The following is a 21,506-nucleotide window of genomic DNA, read 5'->3' on the forward strand; positions in this document are numbered from 1 at the left end:
TTCTAAGACTGTGTGGCCCCTGGTTCTGGACTCCCCCAACATTGGGAACATTTTCCCTGCATCTAGCTTGTCCAGTCTTTTTATAATTTTATACGTCGCTATAAGATCCCCTCTTATCCTTTTAAACTCCAGTGAATACGAGCCCAGTCTTTCCAATGTTTCCTCATATGACAGTCCCGCCATCCCGGGTCGAGCTTGTGTTCTTTGTTTTATTCTTCCTGGTGCTTTTCCTGCAAACAGTGTTTTAGTTTAGATGGACACAAAATGCTGGAGTAACTCAGCGGGACAGGCAGCGTCTCTGGAGAGAAGGAATGGGTGACGTTTCGGGCCGAGACTCTTCTTAGTTTAAAGATACAGCGCGAAAACAGGTCCTTCGGCCCACCGAGTCCGCTCCGACCAGCGGTCCCCGCACACAAACACCACCCTACGCAGTTTAGGGACAATTTTACATTTGTACCAAAGCCGATTAACCTGCGAACCTGTACGTCTTTGGAGTGTGGGAGGAGACCGAAGATCTCGGAGAAAACCCACGCTGGTAACGGGGTGAGCGTACAGACCCCGTACAGACAGCGCCCGTAGTCGGGATCGAACGCAGGTGTCAGGCGCTGTAAGGCAGCAGCTCCACCACTGAGCCAATGTGCTGCCCTTGGGTTCTTGTCAAGTAAGTGTTCAGCTGAAAGACAAGGCAAAAAGGTTTTTCAATCTTTGTACACAGCCGCAGTTATTTCCAGGGAGAGCGTCTAGTCAGTCAGTGTGCGTGCGTACGTGCGTGTGTGCTTGCGTAAGACGGTGTGTGCGCGCGTTTGTGTGAGAGAGTGTGTGTGTGGTTGAGAGTTTATTGGTTCAGTTTAGTTTATTGCCACGCGTACCGAGGTACGGTGAAAAGCTTTTGTTGCGTGCGAGCCAGCCAGCGGAAAGACCACAGTGTGCAGATGCATGATAAAGGGAATAATGTGAATACCGTTTAGTGCAAGGAAAGGTCCAGTAAAGTCCAAACACAGATAGCCCGAGGGTCTCCGAGGAGGTAGATAGTATTTCAAGTCTGCTCTCAAGTTGTTGGGTAGGATGGTTCAGTTGCCATGACGAGCTGGGAGTGCAAGTGTATGTGCACATATGTGTGTGAGGAGCGGGTACATTTGAACATTCATGTGTCTGAATATGCCTGCACGCGTGTCGGAGCATGTATGCGTGTGCGAGAGGGATATTGGATACTTTTAAGGCAGAGATAGACAAATTCTTGATTAGAACGGGTGTCAAGGGTTATGGGCGGAAGGCAGGAAAATGGGATTAGGAGGCAGAGATAGATCAGCCATGAATGAATGGCGGAGTGGACTCGATGGGCTGAATGGCCTAATTATACTCTTCTTACTTGCGAACTTGTGATCTTGTGAAAAAGGATGGGTGACGTTTCGGGTAGGAACCCTTTTTCAGACCTGTCCAAGTGTCTTTTAAATGCTGTTGTATTACCTGCTTCAACTGCCTCCCTTGGCAGCTCGTTCCATATACCCATCACCATCTGAGTGAAAATGATGCATGTTGGGGGAATACAGAACCAGGGGCCACAGTTTAAGAATAAGGGGAGGCCATTTAGGATTGACGAGGAAAAACTTTTACACCCAGGGAGTTGTGAATCTGTGGAATTCTCTGCCACAGAAGGCAGTGAAGGCCAATTCACTGGATGTTTTCAAGAGAGAGTTAGATTTAGCTCTTCGGGCAAAAGGAATCAAGGGATATGAGGATCAAGGGATTTTGGATGATCAGCCATGATCATATTGAATGGAAGTGCTGGCTCGAATGGCCTACTCCTGCACCTATTTTCTATTTTGGTCTATATGGTCATATAGTTTCCTGTTATCATTACCACAGTGGGTGTTTGACACCAGCAGCAAGCAAAAGTATAGGAAAACTAACTCTTTAATTAGTCACCAGATTAAAGATAGGCACAAAATTAAAGATAGGCACCAGATTTTAAAGGGCGGTCACGGTGGTGCAGCGGTAGAGTTGCTGCCTTACAGCGAATGCAGCGCCGGAGGCTCAGGTTCGATCCCGAGTACGGGCGCCATCTGTACGGAGTTTGTACGTTCTCCCCGTGACCTGCGTGGGTTTTCTCCGAGATCTTCGGTTTCCTCCCACACTCCAAAGACGTGCAGGTATGTAGGTTAATTGGCTGGGCAAATGTAAAAATTGTCCCTAGTGTGTGTAGGATAGTGTTAGTGTGCGGGGATCGCTGGGCGGCACGGACCCGGTGGGCCGAAGGGCCTGTTTCCGCGCTGTATCTCTAAAATCTAAAAAAAATGTAGGAGTAACTCAGCAGGAACAGGGTACTGATTTTGGATGATCAGCCATGATCATATTGAATGGCGGTGGTGACTCGAAGGGCCGAATTGCCAACTCCTGCACCTATGTTTCAACGTTTCTATGTTTCTATGCCCCTCGGGTTCCTGTTAAATCTTGAGCCTCTCACCTTTGACGTACGTCCTCTTGTTTTTGACTCCCTTGCAGTGCACTATTTACATGAGTGAGTTGTGCCTTTTCTCCAGTGTCAGATGTGCACTGAATCATGTCCCCGCTTGCATTAATAATAATAATAATAATAATACATTTCATTTGTACATCGCTTTTCTGGAAACTCAAAGACGCTTTACAGAGTAAGTAAAACATAAAAATATAAACATAAATAAACGAACAAACAAAGGAAGGATAAGGATATCTGAAATATGAAAAATAAAATATGACAATAAATATGAGAAGCGACGGTCAGTGGTTGAAGGCAGTGGTGAACAGGTGAGTCTTAAGTGATGTTTTGAATGTGGTGAGTGAGGAGGAGTCTCTGATGGTTTGAGGTAGTGAGTTCCAGAGGGTGGGAGCAGCGATGGAGAAAGCCCTGTCCCCCCAGGATCTGAGTTTGGTCCGGATGGGGGGGGACAGGAGGTTAGCAGCAGCAGAGCGGAGGGTGCGGGTGGGAGTGTGTCTGTGGAGGAGGTCAGTCAGGTAGGATGGGGTCAGGTTATGGAGGGCTTTGTAAGTCATGAGGAGGATTTTGTACTGGATTCTCTGGGGGATGGGGAGCCAGTGGAGCTTGTAAAGGACGGGGGTGATGTGGTCACGGGTCGGGGAGTGGGTGAGCAGACGGGCAGCGGAGTTCTGGATGTATTGGAGTTTATTGATGATTTCCTTCTCCTGCTGTCGTTCATCAGAGCTCTCGGCTGCAACCCATGACCTTTATTGATCAGTCTGGGTTGCGCTGGGTTGTAGATGAGCCATGTTTAGCTTAGTTTAGTTTCGAGATTCACTAATAGAGATTACCCGACACACACCAGGTAATAATTTAACAACTTTACCGAAGACAATCGACCTACAAACCTGTACGTCTTTGGAGTGTGGGAGGAAACCGGAGCAACCGGGCTAAACCCACGCAGGTCACGGGGAGAACGTACAACAGACAGATACCCGTAGACAGGATGGAACCTGGGTCTCTGGCGCTGAAAGGCAGCCACTTTACCGCTGCACCACCGTGCCACAGTGGTACATTTAACATAAGATGGCTGCCCTGAGATGAGAGAACTGTCAATATGCAATTGACATTGACAGGGGCAAAGGCCAGATTGCCTGAAGGGCCTGTTTCTGTGCCGTGTGATTCTATGATTCTATTATCTGATTATAGAACATGCAGACCAAAACATATCTCATTTATAAAATGGAGACAGTCAGTCAAGGGTGCTATGTTGTCATATGTCCCGGAAAGGAACAGCGAAATTCTAACAATGTAGGAAAGAACTGCAGATATGGGGGTATGGGGAGAAGGCAGGAACGGGGTACTGATTGAGAATGATCAGCCATGATCACATTGAATGGCGGTGCGTACAGGCTCGAAGGTCTGAATGGCCTCCTCCTGCACCTATTGTCTATTGTCTATTGACACAAAATGGTGGAGTAACAACAGGACAGGCAGCATCTCTGGAGAGAAGGAATGGGGGAGGTTTTGGGTCGAAACCCTTCTTCAGACTGAGTCGGGGGAGAGGGAGATACAGAGATAAGGAAGTGTAAGGTGTGAAAACAGACCAAAGGGAATGAAGTTCATGTAGAATAGATCGTTGTTAGTTGGGAGAAGGTAATAACAAAGCAAACAAAGATAAAATGGATTCGGAGACCAGAAGGCTGGTTGGAGAACTGGGAAGGGAGGGGGGGGGGGCGGGGGGGAGGGGATGGAGAGATCGGGAAAGCAAGAGTTACTGCGATATTTTGCTTTTGGAATCGTCTTTCTTTCCCCTGGTTGCTGCCGACAAAGTCGGCTCGAGCAATTTGCGGGATTTTATGCACGGTTCCCAACACAAGCAAGAAGAGAGAAATTAAAAAACAATGTTATCATTTCAACACAAGTCCGCGCCTGTTTTTACAAAGCATCAGAAAAGCCACAGATGCATCTGAGCCGGCTCCTGGGCACCTTGATCCCGAATGTAATTTAAACATGACCTTCCAGATTACATCTACCAGAGATAATTTGCTTTGCAACGCTGAAAAACAAGGACCAAAGCCAGAGGATATCAAAGTCAGAAACGTGCAGCAGAGAGGAGAGATTCACCACTCGATGAAGATCAAACCACGGCCATCGAGGGTGTGAAGAATCGAGGACTGGAAAGTTTGTGATAACTTTCCAGGGTGGCGCGGTGGCGCAGAGGTAGAGTTGCTGCCTTACAGCGCTTACAGCGCCAGGGACCCGGGTTCCATTCAGTCTGTACAGGGTTTGTACGTTCTCCCCGGGACCTGCGTGGGTTTTCTCCGGGTGCTCCAGTTTCCTCCCACACTCCAAATACGCGCAGGCCGGTGGGTTAATTGGCTTTGGTAAAAATTGTAAATGGTTCCTGGGTGTGTACTGTGTGTGTGCTGGTATAATGGGGATCGTAGGTCGTCATGGACTCGGTGGGCCGAAGGGCCTGTTTCTGTGCTGTATCTCTAAGCTTAACTAAAGCCGATCTGCAGTTTCAGACTAGGAAGATTTGTCCCTCAGGTTGGTGCTCTCTGGATAGCATGCTGTTCACCCGCCTCGTTGAACATGAGGCCAGAGTCATAGTCGTAGAGTCTTACAGCGTGGAAACAGGCCCTTCGGCCCAACTTGCCCACACCGGCCAACATGCCCCATCTACACCAGTCCCACCTGCCTGTGTTTGGCCCATATCCCTCTAAACCTGTCTCAATGTTTTTTAAACGTTGGGCTAGTCCCAACCTCAACTACCTCCTCATGCAGCTCGTTCCATACGCCCACCACCCTTTGTGTGAAAAAGTTACCCCTCAGGTTCCTATTAAATATTTCCCCCTTCACCTTAAACCTGTGTCCTCTGGTCCTCGATTCCCCTACTCCGGGCAAGAGACTCTGTGCATCCACCCGATCTATTCCTCTCATGATTTTGTACACCTGAATAAGATCACCACTCTTACTCCTGCGCTCCAAGGAATAGCCCACACAATCTCTCCCCAGAGCTCAGGCCCTCGGGTCCTGGCAACATTGCAGGAAAAATTGTCCCAATGTTGGGGGAGTCCAGAACCAGGGGCCACAGTTTAAGAAAAAAGGGGAGGCCATTTAAAACTGAGGTGAGAAAAAACTTTTTCACCCAGAGAGTTGTGAATTTGTGGAATTCTCTGCCACAAAAGGCAGTGGAGGCTAATTCACCGGATGAATTTAAGAGAGTTAGATAGAGCTCCAGGGGCTAGTGGAATCAAGGGATATGGGGAGAAGGCAGGCACGGGTTACTTAGATTTTTTTTTAGATTTAGAGATTTAGATTTAGAGATACAGTGCAGAAACAGGCCCTTCTGCCCACCGGGTCCGTGCCGCCCCACACATTAACACTATCCTACACACACTAGGGACAATTTTTACATTTGCCCAGCCAATTAACCTACATACCTGTACGTCTTTGGAGTGTGGGAGGAAACCGAAGATCTCGGAGAAAACCCACGCAGGTCACGGGGAGAACGTACAAACTCCGTACAGACAGCGCCCGTAGTCAGGATCGAACCCGAGTCTCAGGCGCTGCATTCGCTGTAAGGCAGCAACTCTACCGCTGCGCCACCGTGCTGCCGTTTGATTGTGGATGATCAGCCATGATCACAGTGAATGTAATTTAAACATGACCTTCCAGATTACATCTACCGGAGATAATATGCTTTGCAACACTGAAAACCACAGTGCTGGCTCGAAGGGCCAAATGGCTTCCTCCCTGCACCTATTTTCTATGTTTCTATGTTTCTGCGTAACATCCTCATGAACCTTGTAAACGAACTGGAAGTGTCGGTTCAAATCCCATGGTGGTCACTAAAGGATTTGAATGTAGTTGATGAAATAAATCTTGATGAAGTTAACCAAACTGTCGTACATCCAAGTGAGGGATCGGGAGACCGTTGTCTTTGGTGGACAGATCCTATCGGTAAGTATAAGAAAATAACTGCAGATGCTGGTACAAATCGATTTATTCACAAAATGCTGGAGTAACTCAGCAGGTCAGGCAGCATCTCGGGAGAGAAGGAATGGGTGACGTTTCGGGTCGAGACCCTTCTTCACATGTGTGTGATCGGTATGTGATCAACTGCAAGGTATTGACTCCTTGCAGCCTCCTAGCGGCAGTGCAGTGGAACTGCAAGTAGAACCAACACAGCACTGGGGAGTGTGGTGGAGCAGAGAGACCGAGGGTACAGAGTTCCCTGTAAGTGGCGGCACGGATGTGAGGGGTTGAATTTGGGAAGGATAACATGGGCAGGACCTACACTACCCATTCAATGGTAGGTAGGGCCCTGGGGGAGTGTTGTAGAGCAGAGCACATCTAGGCATCTAGGTGTGCAGGTACATAATTCCTTGAAAGTAGTGTCGCAGGTTAGATAGGGTGGTCAAGAAGTCTTTCGGCCCCCTTGGCCTTCATCAGTACTGAGCACAGAAGTCGGGAAGCCATGTTGCAGTTATATGGGACGTTGGTGAGGTCACATTTAAGAGTACTGTGGGAAGTTTTGGGCGCTGTGTTATAGGAAAGATGTTGTCAAGCTGGAAAGGGCGCGGAGAAGATTTACGAGGATGTTGCCAGGAGCTGCAGGGAGAGGTTGAGCAGGCTAGGACTCTATTCCTTGGAGCGCAGGAGGATGACTGGTGATATTATATAGGGGTACAAAATCCTGAGAGGACTGTGTAGGTGCACAGAGTCTCTTGCCCAGATGAGGGTGATAAAGAACCAGAGGACATAGGTTTAAGGTGAGGGGGGGAAGATATAATAGGAATCTGTGGGGTACATTTTTTGTACACAATAGGTGATGGGTGTCTAGAACGAGCTGCTGGAGGAAGTACAGGAAAAAAAACTGCAGATAGGCTGGTATAAATCGAAGGTAGATTAAAAATGCTGGAGTAACTCAGCGGGTCAGGCAGCATCTCTGGAGAGAAGGAATGGGTGATCTCTCGACCCGAAATGTGATCCATTCCTTCTCTCCAGAGATGCTGCCTGACCCGCTGAGTTACCCCAGCATTTTTTGTCTGCCGCAGGAGGTAGTTGAGGCAGTTGCTATCACAACATTTAAGAAACATTTCGACATGTACATGAACAGGACAGGTTTTCAGGGATATGGGACAAACGCAGGCAGGTGGGACTAGTGTAGATGAGGGCGTGTGGGTCGGCGTGGGCAAGTTGGGCCGAAGGGCCTGTTCCCATGCTGTACGACTCTATGACTCTAGGGCAAGGTACTTAGACTTGTTTCTTTGAATGAGGCCACAAGAGAGCTAAAGTATCGGCAAATCTTCCTGCTCCTCAGCCTCTTCGACAGAATGGTAGCATGAAAGTCCAAAGACAGACACAAAACACTGGAGTAGCTCAACGGGACGGGCAGCATCTCTGGAGAGAAGGAATGGGTGACGTTTCGGGTCGAGACCCTTCTTCAGACTGGATGAAAGTGCAAAGTGGACTATCCTCACCAACTAGAGAGCGGTCCTGACCTACCATCTGCGTCTTGGGAGACCCTTGGAGTATCTTTTTATCAGACTTTACTGGTTTTTATCTTGCACTAAACATTATTCCCTATATCCTGTGTCTCTACTCTGTGCGGACGGGCTTGATTGTAATTCTGCATCGTCTTTTCGCTGACTGGTTAGCGTGCAACAAAAAAGCCTTTCACTTTGCCTCGGTAGTCGTGACAATAAACTAAACTGAACTAAACTAAGCTAATTTCTTCTCTTAGTTGCCAAATCCCAGTGAAATAAAGAGGTGGGTTTTCTATTTGCCAAGATGCTTTTAGACTTTAGAGATACAGTGCTGAAACATGCCATTCAGCCCATCTAGCCCATGCTGACCAGCAATCCACGTATAACACAAGAACACAAGAACACAAGAGCACAAGAAAATAGGAGCAGGAGTAGGCCAACCGGCCCCTCGAGCCCGCTCCGCCATTCAATACAATCATGGCTGATCCTACCCCAACCCCCTTCCCACTATCACCCTTCTTCCCACCCAAAAGAACCGTGTGATCTCCTGGGAGAGGCGAAAAACCGATAAAAACCCAGGCCAATTTGGGAAAAAAATCCGGGAAATTCCTCTCCGACCCCAAGCTAGGCGATCAAAACTTGTCCAGGAGATTACCCAGGTCTTACTATCCCAAACATTAAAGATATACAATTTGCAATTTTACCAAAGCCAATTAACGTACAACCCTGTGCAGGAAGGAACTGCGGATGAAGCATAGAAAGTAGGTGCAGGAGTAGGCCATTCGGCCCTTCGAATGCTGGTGTATCCCGGAGATAGACACAAAAAAAAGCTGGAGTAGTTCAGTGGGTCAGGCAGCATCTCTAGAGAAAAGGAAAAAGGTGACGTTTCGGGTCGGAACTTCGGTAAGAGCTGAAGAAGGTTTCCGACCCGAAACGTTATCCGTTCTCGTTCTCCAGAGATGCTGCCTGACCCGCTGACCAACAAACCTGTACGTCTTCGGAGCGTGGGAGGAAACCCGGAGAAAGCCCACGCAGGTCACGGGGAGAACGTGCAAAAACTGCGTTGCAGACAGCACCCGTAGTCAGGATCGAACCCGGGTCTCCGGCGCTGACAAGGCAGCAGCTCTACCCGCTGTGCCACTGCCCCACAGTCCGCCTTTCGTTTCTTGTCCTCAAGCATCCTACTAAAATCTGACTCTCCTAGCATGTGGTGACAATCACGTCCCGAAATCCACTTCTGAAGCCACTTGCCTATGAAAAGGGGCTTGAGGGCCTTAAAATGTATTTTTAGAAAAAGCATCAATTAAATCAAGCTATATATATATATATATATATATAGAGCCCTGATTTCATTCTGGCTTAAATCGCAGATAAGATCAACAAATCAAGAAGATTAGCAGAGTTTCCTGAAGCAGTCTTGCTCCTCCATGTTTAGTTGGTGTAGGCTTGGCAGATTTTGGTTTTGTATTTTCCAACGATTTTAACAGATAAAATTAAAGTTTATTTTTAGACATTTATTTCAACTTCTGTTGATTTGGATCTCCGTGATTGCATGAAATGTGGAGTAATGGCGGGGGGAGGGGTGGGGTGGGGGTGGAGGGTGGGGGGTGGGGGTGGTGGTGGGGGTGGGGGGTGATGGGGGGGGTGTGGCAGAAAGTATTATCGATGGCAGTGTGCCATTAAAAGCTTTCTTGATAATCACTTGTCAAAATAGAAAGTGCAAATGTACCTAAATCTATATTTATTTCTTCCTCACACAGCTGTTTGCCAATATCGAGCAAATTTTAGTGCCACAAAATGCTGGAGTAACTCAGCGGGTCAGGCAGCATCTCGGGAGAGAAGCTGACGATTCGGGCCGAGACCCTTATTCAGACTGATGGGTGACGTTTCGGGTTGAGACTCTTCTTCCGACCGAGGAAGAGTCTCGACCCGAAACGTCGCCCCATTCCTTCTCTCCTGAGATGCTGCCTGACCCGCTGAGTTACTCCAGCACTATGTGAAACGTCACCCATCCATGTTCTCCAGAGATGCTGCCTGACCCGCTGAGTTACTCCAGCATTTTGTGATGCCTTCGATTTGCACCAGCATCTGCAGTTATTTTCCTACACACATATTAGTGCCACGTGGTTGGCCTCTGCGAGATCCTTCGTAGTGTGTGTGTCATGCAGCATGTCACAGCTCAGGAGATGTTCCATGGTCTGGAGGCCCCGTCCACACTCGCGGTCTGGCGCATGTCTTCAGTATATCCCCACTTCAGCATGTTCGGTTTGTTCCTCCCCATGCCTGTCCATAGTCTGTCTGTCACAGGCCACAGCAGGACGAGCAATCTCATCGCGGTCCCTGTCAGATTCTACAAGTATCTGCGAATCCTGCTACCACACACTGTATCTATCGCTACCAGCTACATAAATCTATAAATCAGCTCGAATTCATCACGTCCTGCTTACAGAAAGAGAATTGAAAACACCAAGCGATTGCAGGTCCTTTTCTGTTGCCGTTATCGAAGAGCATACATCAACACAACTCTAGGGCGGCACGGTGGCGCAGCGGTAGAGTTGCTGCCTTACAGCGAATGCAGCGCCGGAGACTCAGGTTCGATCCTGACTACATGCGCCGTCTGTACGGAGTTTGTACGTTCTCCCTGTGACCTGCGTGGGTTTTCTCCGAGATCTTCGGTTTCCTCCCACACTCCAAAGACATGCAGGTATGTAGGTTAATTGGCTGGGCAAATCTAAAAGTTGTCCCTAGTGGGTGTAGGATAGTGTTAGTGTGCGGGGATCGCTGGGCAGCCCGGACCCGGTGGGCCGAAGGGCCTGTTTCTGTGCTGTATCTCTAAATCTAAAAACTCTTGATGAGTTTAAGGTCGACACAAATTGCTGGCGTAACTCAGCGGGTCAGGCAGATTCTCGGGAGAGAAGGAATGGGTGATGTTTCGGGTCGAGACCCTACTTCAGACCTGTCTCGACCCAAAACGTCACCCATTCCTTCTCTCCCGAGATGCTGCCTGACCCGCTGAGTTACTCCAGCATTTTGTGTCTACCTTCGATTTAAACCAGCATCTGCCGTTTCTTGATTAGTTTAGTTTATAGAGATACAAGGCGGAAACAGGCCCTTTGGCCTACCGAGTCCGTGCCGACCGGCGATCCCCGCACACTAACGCTATCCTACACACACTAGGGACAGTTTACACTTATACCAAGCCAATTTACCGACAAACCTGCACGTCTTTGGAGTGTGGGAGGAAACCGGAGCACCCGGGGAAAACGCACGCAGGTCACGGGGAGAACGTGCAAACTCCGTACAGACAGCGCCCGTAGTCAGGATTGACCCTGGGTCTCAGGGGCCATAAGGCAGCAACTCTATTTCCTTTAGTTTAGTTCAGTTTATGGTCACGTGTACCGAGGTACAGTGAAAAGCTTTCGTTGCGTGCTAACCAGTCAGCGAAAAGACAACACACGATGCTGTTCACAGTGTACAGATAGTATAAGATTTAAGGGTAAGAACCAGCTCTACTAGGTGGAGGAGAGTGTTGGTGGATGGGGATTGGCTGGTTCTACGGTCGAGGAAGAAACGGAGGGCTTCGAGACCATCCTTGTGGGGGATGGAATTTTAAGGGTAAGATGTTTAGTACAAGATGAAGCCAGTAAAGTCCGGTGTATCTGTCAGATTTCTTTGCTCTTCAGGAAGCCTGTAAGCTCAATGTTCACCACGTGACCAGAGCAGTATACTGATACTGGATCTGCAGCTTAATTATTAGTTGCGGTGGATTTGATTCCTCGTGAATACCTGCCTTATCTTAATCTGACTGTTCCGTTCCCCTGACATTTATCACAATGAATAGACCTTCGTTTAATGGTTCTCTCGATACAACCTCAACCAAAGGTAAAATTAACAGATTAGTGCCTTCATTCAAAGAAACATCTTATAAATGTTTACAGCTAGTTAGCTGCTAATAGAAGCAATAGTAATTTTTTATTTTTTTGGGCTGTTGTGTTACAAGACAGTGCAGAGCTGGGTAAAGCTAAATCAGTAGCCATGTTTACAATGGAGGCTGCATTTGCCATTCTTCTTAAGTGGCCCAGAACAGTTGGGCAAAAGCGACAGGAGCAGAATTAGGCCATTCGGCCCATCGAGTCCACCCCGCCATTCAATCATGGCTGAACTCTGCCTCCTAATCCCATTTTCCTGCCTTCTCCCCATCACCCTCGACACCCGTTCTAATCAAGAATTTGCCTATCTCCGCCTTAAAAATATCCACTGACTTGGCCTCCACAGTCCTCTGTGGCAATGTGTTCCACATATTAACTACCCTCTGACTGAAGAAGTTCTTCCTCACCTCCTTTCTAAAAGAGCATCCATGCCAACCAAGATGCTCCAAGATGCACCGGGCGGCACGGTGGCGCAGCGGTAGAGTTGCTGCCTTACAGCGAATGCAGCGCCGGAGACTCAGGTTCGATCCCAACTATGGGCGCCGTCTGTACGGAGTTTGTACGTTCTCCCCGTGACCTGCGTGGGTTTTCTCCGAGACCTTCAGTTTCCTCCCACACTCCAAAGACGTGCAGGTTTGTAGGTTAATTGACTGGGTAAATGTGAAAATTGTTCCTAGTGTGTGTAGGATAGTGTTAGTGTGCGGGGATCGCTGGGCGGCACGGACCCGGTGGGCCGAAGGGCCTGTTTCCGCGCTGTATCTCTAAATAATTTTTTTTTTTTTTAAATCTTCACGAGACCCACCTGCCAGCAGGTTTGGCCCTTATATCTCCAAACCTATCCTATCCATGTACCTATCCAAGTGTCTTTTAAATGCTGTTATTGTACCTGCCTCACATTACCCATCTGAAGAAGGGTCTCGACCCGAAACGTCTCCTATTCCTTCTCCCCGGAGATGCTGCCTGACCCGCTGAGTTACTCCAGCTTTCTGTGTCTACCTTCGGTTTACAATAGACAATAGGTGCAGGAGGAGGCCATTCGGCCCTTCGAGCCAGCACTGCCATTCAATGTGATCATGGCTGATCATTCTCAATCAGTACCCCGTTACTGCCTTCTCCCAGTACCCCCTGACTCCGCTATCCTTAAGAGCCCTATCTAGCTCTGTCTTGAATGCATCCCAAGAGTTGGCCTCCACTGCCTTCTGAGGCAGAGAATTCCACAGATTCACAACTCTCTGACTGAAAAAGTTTTTTCTCATCTCAGTTCTAAATGGCCTACCCCTTATTCTTAAACTGTGGCCCCTTGTTCTGGACTCCCCCAACATTGGGAACATGCTTCCTGCCTCTAACGTGTCCAACCCCTTAATAATCTTATACGTTTCGATAAGATCCCCAATTTAAACCAGCACCTGCAGTTCCTTCCGATGCATTTCACCTACCTCCTCTGACAGTTCATTCCATATCGCTACCACTCTGTGAAAAAGATTCCTATTAAATCTTTGCCCTCTTGCCTTAAACCTATGCCTAGATTCCCTTGCTCTGGGTAAAAGATTCTGCATTCACCCTGTCCATTTCTCTTATGATTTTTTACACCCCAATGAGATCATCTCTCAGCTTCCTGCTTTCCAAGAAATAAAGTCCTAGCCTGCCCAACCTCTCCCTATAGCTCAGGCCCTCAAGTCCTGGCAACATCCTCGTCAATTTTCGCTGCACTCTCTCCAGCTCAGTGCTGGTACAGTTTGATAGGAAAATGGCTTTAATTTGACGTGGAATTTGGATATTTTTCCAGTAAATTATTTTTCAGGTAGTGATTCCAATATGCATGTTAGTCCATTAACACCAAACTTGCTCCATCAATTCGAAGTTATAAATAACTTTGGGTGGAGACCAGTGATTAATTTAGTTTTTTAGTGCTTAGAGATACAGCGTGGAAACAGGCACTTCGGCCCACCGAGTCTGCACTGACCAGCGATCCCCGCACACACTATCCTACACACACTAGGGACGATTCTTACAACGAGATCTGGGTGTCCTAGTGCATCAGTCACTGAAAGGAAGCAAGCAGGTACAGCAGGCAGTGAAGAAAGCCAATGGAATGTTGGCCTTCATAACAAGAGGAGTTGAGTATAGGAGCAAAGAGGTCCTTCTGCAGTTGTATAGGGCCCTAGTGAGACCGCACCTGGAGTACTGTGTGCAGTTTTGGTCTCTATATTTGAGGAAGGATATTCTTGCTATTGGGGGCGTGCAGCGTAGGTTTACTAGGTTAATTCCCGGAATGGCGGGACTGTCGTATGTTGAAAGACTGGAGCGGCTAGGCTTGTATACACAGGAATTTAGAAGAATGAGGGGGGATCTTATCGAAACATATAAGATTATTAAGGGGTTGGACACGTTAGAGGCAGGAAACATATTCCCAATGTTGGGGGAGTCCAGAACCAGGGGCCACAGTTTAAGAATAAGGGGTAGGCCATTTAGAACGGAGATGAGGAAAAACGTTTTCAGTCAAAGAGTTGTAAATCTGTGGAATTCACTGCCTCAGAAGGCAGTGGAGGCCAAGTCTCTGAATGCATTCAAGAGAGAGCTAGATCGAGCTCTTAAGGATAGCGGAGTCAGGGGGTATGGAGAGAAGACAGGATCTTGGTACTGATTGAGAATGATCAGCCATGATCACATTGAATGTACAACTGCAGAAGGACCTCTTTGCTCCTATGCTCAACTCCTCTTGTTATGAAGGCCAGCATTCCATTTGCTTTCTTCACTGCCTGCTGTACCTGCATGGTGCTGGCTCGAAGGGCCGAATGGCCTACTCCTGCACCTATTGTCTATTGTCTATTGTCTATTTACACATACACCAAGCCAATTGACCTACAAACCTGTACGTCTTTGGAGTGTGGGAGGAAGCCGAAGATCTCGCTGAAAACCCCGCAGGTCACGGGGAGAACGTACAAACTCCGTACAGACAGCGCCTGTAGTCGGGATCGAACCCCAGGTCTCCGGCGCTGCAAGCGCTGGAAGGCAGCAACTCTACCGCTGCGCCACCGTGCCGCACTAATGAACAGCAAAAATGTCAGCGCAGGAGGCCATTCGGCCCATTTTTCCCAGACTTGCCTTTGATGAAAATGAAATGTGAGTATTTATTCCTAAAGTCATTTGTACAGTGCTTTAACCCTGTGTAGAAAATAATGTGCGGCTGGAATCATAGATGTTTTCTTTACAGAGTGGCCCTGTGGTAAAAAAGTTCAATTGAGTTAATTTATGTAAGATTAAATGAACACTAATAACAATGCAACTCTACAATTGTTAAATAACCTGTTCATTTGGACCTGCTGGTAGTTTGGTGTTAGAAATGGAAATTCAATATATTGAAAGACCTTTAGCATTGTGTGCCTGTGTCCACTCAATGTCAGGCGTGTATTATAATGGTTGAAAATTAGACATGAAGCTAGCGAGAGTAATGGAGTCATGGAGTCAGATAGTATAGGAACAGGACCTGCAGTCCAACCCGTCCATACCGATCAGATTGTCTGACCTACAGGGTGGCACGGTGGCGCAGCGGTAGAGACCCGGGTTTGATCCCGACTGCGGGTGCCGCCTGTACAGAGTTTTGTACCTTCTCCCCGTGACCGTGTCGGTTTTTTACCCCGAGATCTTCGGTTTCCTCTGACACTCCAAAGACGTACAAGGTTTATAGGTTAATTGGCTTGGTGTATGCGTAAATTCTCCCGCGTGTGTGCTGGGTTGTGTGGTCGGTGGTCAGTATGGACTCGGTGGGCCGAAGGGCCTGTTTCCGCGCTGTATCTCTAAACCAAACTGAACTGGACTAAGATGCTTCGGAACATCCTGTGGCCATTGAAGATTATACGAATGCAACGCGTTCTTTTCTCTGCTGCTTGACTAAAAGACAAAGCACTAATTAAACAACATCAAAGTGCAGCATATGCTGAAATTAGACTAAATTAAATACCTCTGCCTTTGTACAAACGTCAATTGCAAATTGACAGTTCTCTCATCTCACGGCTGCCATCTTGAATATAATGTAGCAATGTTTACTGATGTACCTACAAAATGCCTTGGGGAAATTGCATAATGTTTCTCCTTCCATAAACATATTTACGATGTTGTCACACATGCTGGCTAAATAAACATTTACCTGTAAACAGAACACTCATTCTGAACATTCCCACTTGTCCTTGAACGTATTATGCTGAATATACCCACCACCGTCTGAGTGAAAAAGTTGACCCTCACGTTCCTATTAAAGCTTCCTTCTCTCACCTTAAACCTATGTCCCTTATCATGTATCTACACTCTGTAAATGGATTGATTGCAATCATGTACAGTCTTTCCGCTGACTGGTTGGCATGCAAGAAAAATCTTTTCACTGTACCTCGGTACACGTGACAATAAACTAAACTAATGTCCCTTGGGGCGGTACGGTGAAGTTGCTGCCTTACAGCGCCAGAGGCCCGGGTTCAATCCTGACTACGGGTGCTGTCTGTACGGAGTTTGTACGTTCTCCCCGTGACCTGCGTGGGTTTTCTCCGAGGTCTCCGGTTTCCTCCCACACTCCAAAGACGCACAGGTTTGTTGGTTAATTGGCATGGTATAAATGTATAAATGTAAAAACTGTCCCTAGTGTGATGGACAGCGTTAATGTGCGGCGATCGCTGGTCGGTGTGGACTCAGTGGTCCAAAGGGCCTGTTTCCGCGCTGTATCTCCAAAACTAAAATAAACTGAACAAAAGAGGCCATTGCAACTGGGAGCAGATGTTAGATGGCCCTTTGATGTATGTACAATGGCAGACTATATACACATCAGGCATCTTCAATGTCTCAGGGAATGTTATATCCAAAACAACAAGCAATGGAAGAAAATAGGACAGTTGAACAATTAAAGAAAAAGATAATTGTGATTTTAATTGCAATTTGTAAATTTGGATACAGTAATGCTTGTATCATGAAGGCCCTAAATAATGAAAAATGATTGCAGCAAAGTCTGCTCTGGAATGCCCTGTCTCTCTTGTTTCCTGTAAACCGTTTAGCCATGTCTTGATAATAAATATTTTGCCGCTGTCGTGCAATTGCCTTCTATCAAGAAATTAGGTGGATAGCTAGATAGTTTCCGAGAAAACCGCCCCAGCCTAATGCGAGACATCAGTGCTTCTGTGTGGTCCAGTGCAAAGAGTTTTAGCTTTTTAGTCTGTGACAATCTTCTGATCTAATGATGCAGTTTAAACCTATCATCATTTTGCCCTACCCAGCCTATGTAACATCCTCCAGCCCTGCAACGATTGATCTCAAGCTGTGGAGTTTTTTTTGCAATCGTTAGAACATAGAACAGTTATAGCACGGGGGGCAGGCCCTTCAGCCCACAATGCCACTGCCAGTTTTCTCGTTACTATTCTCCCCACTGATCTCACCTGTCCTCCACGCCCTTCTCCTTGGTGAATACGGACGCGTGGCGCCAGTATAGTACTTCTATCCAGAGACCCGCCTGTCCCACTGAGTCACTCCAGCGTTTTGGGTCCATCTTCGGTGTAAACCAGCATCTGCAGTTCCTTCCTACACATTTTGCCCGCTCCACTGCGAAATCTCATCCAGGTATGCCTTCTTTGAAGAGGTTCTCCTCCTCTCTCCGACGAGACCTCTGCAACATCCTCTCTCGCTGTCTCTCAGTTTGACGAGGGCTCTCGACACGAAACGTCACCCGTTCCTTCTCGTCACCATTGTAACACGGAAGGTGGACACAAAATGCTGGAGTAACTCAGCGGGATGGGCAGCATCTCTGGAAAGAAGGAATGGCTGACATTTCGGGTCGAGACGGGTCACCCATTCCTTCTCTCCAGAGATGCTGCATGTCCCGCTGAGTTACTCCAGCATTTTGTGTCCATCTTCCATGTAAACCAGCGTCTGCAGTTCCTTCCTGCACAAACTACAACCCCCGACTCCAAACACAAATTCTTTATCCTGGAGCTGACTAACCTTCCCCCTGAATACACTGGACATTTTTACTGTAAGAATAAAAAACCTTGGGACTTAAAAAAAAATCGACCTGCCAAAGACATTTCGTGGCCTGTTTTGGCCTTCCGAACAAGTGATTCAGGCTGAAGAAGGGTCCCGACCTGAAACGTCACCCATCCTTTTCATCCAGAGATGCTGCCTGTCCCGCTGAGTTACTCCAGCATTTTGTGTCTATCTTCGGTTTATACCAACATCTGCAGTTTCTTTCTACAAGTTTTGAACTCAAGTAATCTAATCTAATCTAATCTAATCTAATCTAATCTAATCTAATCTAATCTAATCTAATCTAATCTAATCTAATCTAATCTAATCTAATCTAATCTAATCTAATCTAATCTAATCTAATCTAATCTAATGTAAAGTAAAGTAAAGTAAAGTAAAGTAAAGTAAACTAAACTAAACTAAACTAATCTAAACTGAGCTAAACTAAAATGTGGAAATGTTCTGCTCCAGAGCATTGATAGCTGTGAACAGTGACTCAGATGGACATAAAATGCTGCAGTAACTCAGCGGGATGGGCAGCATCTCTGGAGAGAAGGAATGGGTGACGTTGCGGGTCGAGACGGGTCACCCATTCCATCTCTCCAGAGATGCTGCATGTCCCGCTGAGTTACTCCAGCATTTTGTGTCTATCTTTGGTTTAAACCAGCATCTGCAGCTCCTTCATACACAAACAGAGCCTCAGAGATAGGTGCAACCAAGGTGAAGCACACACACACACACTATTTATTGCACCCATGACTCGTGCCATTACCTCCCTGATTCAAGCAGCTTCCTCATGAAGGGCACGATAGCTGTGCGCCCATTTATTTCCTCCCCCCCCACACACCATCCTCTCTGCAGCTTCTGACTGGAATCCCAACAAATGTCAAAGCTCGGACCTTGCACTGTTTATTTTTCCTGACTTCTTAACTTTCACCTTTGCCCAAATTAATCAAAGCACGGCCATAAATATTGTTAAATTAAATTTGAATATCAGTGCGTGCAAGACCGAGTCGCTCGCTTGGCATTTTATTCTGTTTCTATGACCCCCCCTCTAATTGTCTGGTGACGTTACTGTTAAAACACCAAATGGACATCCCACAAGCCTATGATATTTGAAATGACAATTTATATCAGTGGCACAGCTGGTAGAGCTGCCGCCTCACAGTGCTAGAGACCTGGGTTCGATCCTGACCTCTTTTTTTTTCTTCTTTTTTTTTTTTTTTTTTTTTTTAATATATAAAAGTTTTATTCCAAAGAAAAACATACAAACATACTAAGCAAAATGTGATCAAACAAAAGCCGCCTGTATCGGCAGTTTACAAATTAAACAATTATCACATTAAAATCCCGCCATCTCTGTCAACAATACATTCAACCCCCCGCGGCGACCAGCGTTCCCGGACCAGCCTCCAGAGTCCCCGTGGACACCACGTGTTCCCTCTCCAGGGACACGCGTGCACGGACGTAAGCCCGGAACAGGGGTAGGCAGCTGACTTCTGTGAGGCCGTCGACTGCCCGCTGCCTGGACCCGCGGATGGCCATCTTGGCCAGGCCCAGGAGCAGACCGACAGGGAGACCCCCTCCTCCCTCCTGACCCTCCCCCCTCTGTACCGGGTGCCCAAAAATTAAAAGCGTAGGGCTAAAATGGAGCCAGAACTTGAGGAGCAGCCCCTTCAGATACTGGAACAGGGGCTGTAACCTCACGCACTCTGTATACAAATGGTACACGGTCTCCTCCTCGCCGCAGAAGCGACAGGCGGCAGACGAGACCGTGAACCGGCTCAAGTACCTGTTACAGGCTATAGCCTTATGCAACACTCTCCACCCCAGGTCCCCGATGTAAAGCGGGAGGACCCCCTTATAGAGAGACCTCCACTGGGGACCACTCGGGTGCTGTTTGTACGGAGTTTTGTATCTTTTCCCTGCGTTCTTGCGTAATGGTGACGCAGCGGTAGAGTTGCCGCCTTACAGCGAATGCAGCGCCGGAGACCCGGGTTCGATCCCGACTACGGGCGCCGTCTGTACGGAGTTTGTACGTTCTCCCCGTGACCTGCGTGGGTTTTCTCTGAGATCTTCGGTTTCCTCCCGCGCTCCAAAGACGTGCAGGTTGTAGGTTAATTGGCTTGGTAAATGTAAAAATTGTGGGTGTAGGATAGTGTTAATGTGCGGGGATCGCTGGTCGGCGCGGACCCGGTGGGCAGAAATGGCCTGTTTCCGCGCTGTTGGATTGGTTGCTCCAGTTTCCTCCCACGTTCCAAGGACGTGCGGGATTGTGGGTTAATTGGCCTCTGTGAATTGCCCCTACCGTGTAGGGTGGATGTGAAGGTTGGATAACGTAGAACGAGTATGAATGGGTGGTCGATGGTTGGCATGAACTCAGTGGGTCGAAGGGCCTGCAGTTTCCATGCAGTGTCTTTCAATCAATTCAATCACTCAACATCAATGTCAATACACATTTGAGATCCTACTTTTGTTTTGCCGAATGGAAACAAACCAAGATGCTTCACATGATCATGAATATTATTCCCTTCAGTCAAGAAAGTAAAATGAAGCCAAATCTTCCCAGTTACACTTCCCAGTTCAATTCAATAGACAATAGACAATAGACAATAGGTGCAGGAGGAGGCCATTCAGCCCTTCGAGCCAGCACCGCCATTCAATGCGATCATGGCTGATCACTCTCAATCAGTACCCCGTTCCTGCCTTCTCCCCATACCCCCTCACTCCGCTATCCTTTAGAGCTCTATCCAGCTCTCTCTTGAAAGCATCCAACGAACTGGCCTCCACTGCCTTCTGAGGCAGAGAATTCCACACCTTCACCACTCTCTGACTGAAAAAGTTCTTCCTCATCTCCGTTCTAAATGGCCTACCCCTTATTCTTAAACTGTGGCCCCTTGTTCTGGACTCCCCCAACATTGGGAACATGTTTCCTGCCTCTAATGTGTCCAATCCCCTAATTATCTTATATGTTTCAATAAGATCCCCCCTCATCCTTCTAAATTCCATGGTATACAAGCCTAATTGCTCCAGCTTTTCAACATACGACAGTCCCGCCATTCCGGGAATTAACCTAGTGAACCTACGCTGCACGCCCTCAATAGCAAGAATATCCTTCCTCAAATTTGGAGACCAAAACTGCACACAGTACTCCAGGTGCGGTCTCACCAGGGCCCGGTACAACTGTAGAAGGACCTCTTTGCTCCTATACTCAACTCCTCTTGTTATGAAGGCCAACATTCCATTGGTTTCAATGGTGATTTTTATTGTCACACATAGAAACATAGAAGCAGAGAAAATAGGTGCAGGAGGAGGCCATTTGGCCTTCGAGCCAGCACCGCCATTCATTGTGATCATGGCAGATCATCCACAACCAGTAACCCGTGCCTGCCTTCTCCCCATATCCCTTGATTCCACTAGCCCCCAGAGCTCTATCCAACTCTCTTTTAAATTCATCCAGTGAATTGGCCTCCACTGCCTTCTGTGGCAGAGAATTCCACAAATTCACAACTCTCTGGGTGAATTTTCTTTCTCGCATCTTAGTTTTAAATGGCCTCCCCTTTATTCTTTGACTGTAGCCCCCTGGTTCATGATCGTGAATATTATTCCCTTCAGTCAAGAAAG

Source organism: Rhinoraja longicauda, chromosome 10 (assembly GCF_053455715.1).
Source record: "Rhinoraja longicauda isolate Sanriku21f chromosome 10, sRhiLon1.1, whole genome shotgun sequence".
Taxonomy (NCBI): domain Eukaryota; kingdom Metazoa; phylum Chordata; class Chondrichthyes; order Rajiformes; family Arhynchobatidae; genus Rhinoraja; species Rhinoraja longicauda.